Below are 3,879 nucleotides of genomic sequence, written 5' to 3'. Positions count from 1 at the left end.
GCCGGTACAACTTTTATGGAGGAGAATTTGGCAATGTCTAGCAAAATCACATACGCATCTATCCTTTCACCTCACAATTACACTTCTAGGAATCATTACTGTCAAGAATACAAAATGATGGTGTATAAAAATATTTATTGGGGCATTTTTTGTCATGACAAGATTAGAAACAAGATCTATGCTTATCAACTGGGGGTTTGTTGAAAAAACAATGAAATTTCCATATAATGGAGGATCATGCAGTATAAAAGAGAATATAGAATACTTTCCTGGTTATATTCTTCAGTGATAAAAGGTGCAGAACGCTATTTGGAGTATGTGATTTGAAAGGGGAGTGTCGTGGTTTAAAGATAGCTATGAATTCTTTCACACGCCTTTCGTCCAGAATTGTGACCTCTTTTCCTGCCTTTTGAATCTGGGCTGGCTTACGACTACTTTGAACAATAGAATATGGTGGAAGTGACACTCGATCAGTCAGACTCTAGCCTTTGAATGGACTGTCAGCTTCCCCTTTACTCTCTTAGAACCATAAACCATCATGTAGGAAGTCCTACTACCCTGCTAGAGAGACTACCGCATAGCCCTGAAACCACCTGGAGAAAGAGGAGGGCCCAGCTGCGCCCACATTTCCAGCCATTCTTGCCAAGGCACCTGGCACGTAAGTGAGTTGTCTTAATCCTCCTGGCCAGCCCAGCCCAGTCAGGCCCAGCCACCACAAAAATATCATTGACACCACATGGAGCGGAAGAATTGCATGCAGTAGTAATATGCATATTTTTATTTTTAAAGTGTTACATGTATTTTGTAGCAAATAATCAATTGGACATCACTAGGAATCAAAATGTCGAAAATAAGTATAAATTAAAGACCCCATGAAGTTAAATCTGAATGGAAAATATCAGTATGTACTCCTATTTTTTCTGTTTCTAAAAATATTTCCTAGTTCTGTCCATTGAAAAGGCGTAGAAGCAATGACAACCCAGTGGCAATGAGCAACACGAGGGCCCAGATCGCACTCTCTAGATATCATTACCCACAAAAAGGCACCAGGACTTCTCATAGAAATGACTGAATCCAAGCCTGAGGTTGGAAATACACACATTAGCCTAAGGTGTCTTGTACCAGGAAGGCAAAGAAGCTATCGAAGACAAATGGAGTCATGCCAAAAGTCATAGGAGCCAAATCAGAGAAACATAGTGGCCTGAGATGACATCATGTGAGAAAAAGAAATCATGACTGCACTGGATTGAAACATATCAAATATATAAAAATTCATGAGTTTGTCGTGATACTAAAAAAAAAATAAAGTCTCATTCATCACCACTGGAGATTGCTAAGGCACCAACTTATTACTCTAAAATTTGATAAAGTGAAAAGATCAAACACTTAACTTTGCCTTTTCTGTATGAATTCTGTTTCAGAGTACTGAAAAGATTACTGGGGGAAAGTTCTTCCATACAGAAAAATCCCAGGTAATAAAGTCAGAAGGAGTGGTGAAATTTGAATATCACCATTTGGCAACCCCACTGAAATAACAGATTAGGCAATAACTATGAATGGATGCTAAAATTCATTAGCTGTAAGGTTGATGGAGAACATCACAATGGAGAGATCAGGCTGACATCACTTAGACACACAAGTCTATCTTTGCAACACTAAAAATGGGAGAAGCACACATATGCTTCCTGATATATTACAATACAAAACACATAGCTCCACCTGTGAACCTATGAAATGCTCCTTTCAAATAAAAAAAAAATGAACCTGAATCTGCTCAATCTCTAGATACAGCTGCAAGATAACAGGAAATACCAGGAATAGAGTAACAAGCTAAATGACATAATGAGAAAGTAATCAACCAAATCCAGAATGTGGAATATTTTGCAAGCCAAATGTTCTAGTACCTCCAACAAATAAAATGGCATAAGGGGTGGGAGAGATGGGTAAGAGAGTCTGACAGACATATGAAAACCAAATGCAATATGTAGACCTTTTTGAGATCCTATATAACTAACTGCAGAGTGACTCGGGGGAAAAAAACTCTCTTTTGAGTTTATCAGTTTCTTAGTTAACAAGGTGAAAGTTAAACATTTACCTACCTTATGACCTAGAAATTCCATCCCTAGTTATTTACCCAAGATAAATGAAAATGTATATCCACAAAAAGATGTGTACAAGAAAGTTCATAGTCATTATTCATAATAGCCAAAAAGTTGGCATCGGGGGGTGGGGGAGATGCCCATCAACAGAAGAATGGATTAAAAAAGAGGGTGGTATATTCATACAATGGAATACTAGTTCTTAACAAAAACGAAATGAATTACTATATACACACAACATGGGTAGATCTCACAGGTATTATGCTAAATAGAAGAACCTAAACACAAACCAACATAGTATGATTCCCTTTATATGAAATTCTAGAATAGGCAAAACTATGGTGAAAAAAGTAAGAAAAGTGATTGCCTCTGAAGGAAAGTTGACTGGGATAAAAGTTGACTGGACTTTCTAAGGTGATGGGAGTGTTCTATATCTTGATAGGAATGTGGATTACAAGAGAGTATGCATTTGTCAAAACGTGTGGAAATGCACACTTAAGATTTGCAAACGTCACTCTTAAGTAATTTTTTAAAAAGAACTATAAACAAATGCTAGCTGTAGTCAAGAGGTTTTCTTTTTCCAGTGGTAGATATTAGCAATTCTAAAACCACTTTCTGTATATTCTAGGCTTGAACAAATAAGTAAATACTTTGAGGATAACGTACATTGAGGGCCAGGTTTCTTAGGATTGGAGGATAGAGATACAAATGTGGAACGGGGAACAACTAAAATGTACTGATTGGGACTAGAGGCATCAGTGTTAATTTATAGGTTTTAATATAATTTTAATACTTCCTGGTTTTATAAATAAAATACATGTGTATACATGCATTTCCTGTCTCTGTCCACTGAAGCATCACCAAAGGAATAACAGCAACAGTGAGCACACCTAGCATCCAGAGCTTGGCTTCTAAATACTGTTCTCCATTACAAATAGTAAGAACTTTTTGAAAAAGCTGAATTCAGATCTAGAACAGGGAAAACACAGGGGATCCTAGAACACCTTGTTGCACCAAAAGTTAAGGAAGTGCTCAAAGAACAAGGAGCTCCCCACTAGTTACTTATTTAATTGTACAAGGGAGAAACCTGGGGACACTATCTTAACCAAATGATCAAAGTCAACATCACCAAGATCCTCCTGATATGATGCACTGAGACCAACACATCACTGCTTTGGCATTACCGTCAAAAAGGCATAACTTAAAACTAATCATAAGGAAACTTCAGACAAACCCAAATTGGGATATTCTACAAAATAACTGGCCTGTACCCTTAAAAAAGATGACAAGGTCAAGAAAGAGATTGAGGAACTTTTCCATACGAAAAAGACTACGGGGACACAACAAATAATTGGGTGATCCTGGATTGGGCCTGGACTGGAAGAAAAGACTTAACTATAAAAAGAATTATTGGGAAAATTGCCAAATTTTGCATGTGGACTGAGGGTAGATAATAGTATTATATCAGTGGTAACTTTCTGGCTCTTGATAATTATACTGTAGTTATATAAGAAAATGTCTTTGCTTTCAGAAAATGCACACTGAAGTGTTTACTAGTAAAGGGATATGATCTGCAATATACTCTTCACATAATTCAGAAATATATATATAAGTAGTAAATCAAATAGAGCAGAATGTAAGCATTTGGAAAATTTAGGCAAAGGGTATAATGAGAGTTACTTGCACTATTCGTGCAACTTCGTTATCAGTTTTAAATTAATGTATTTTTTAAATAACAAACCCCCAAAATAATCCTTTTGTAAATCAAAGAAATGAATAC

Source organism: Delphinapterus leucas, chromosome 16 (genome assembly GCF_059928025.1).
Source record: "Delphinapterus leucas isolate spDelLeu-1000000601 "Yukka" chromosome 16, BTC_Dleu_Yukka2, whole genome shotgun sequence".
Classification (NCBI taxonomy): domain Eukaryota; kingdom Metazoa; phylum Chordata; class Mammalia; order Artiodactyla; family Monodontidae; genus Delphinapterus; species Delphinapterus leucas.
Note: the sequence above shows the minus strand (reverse complement) of the source record.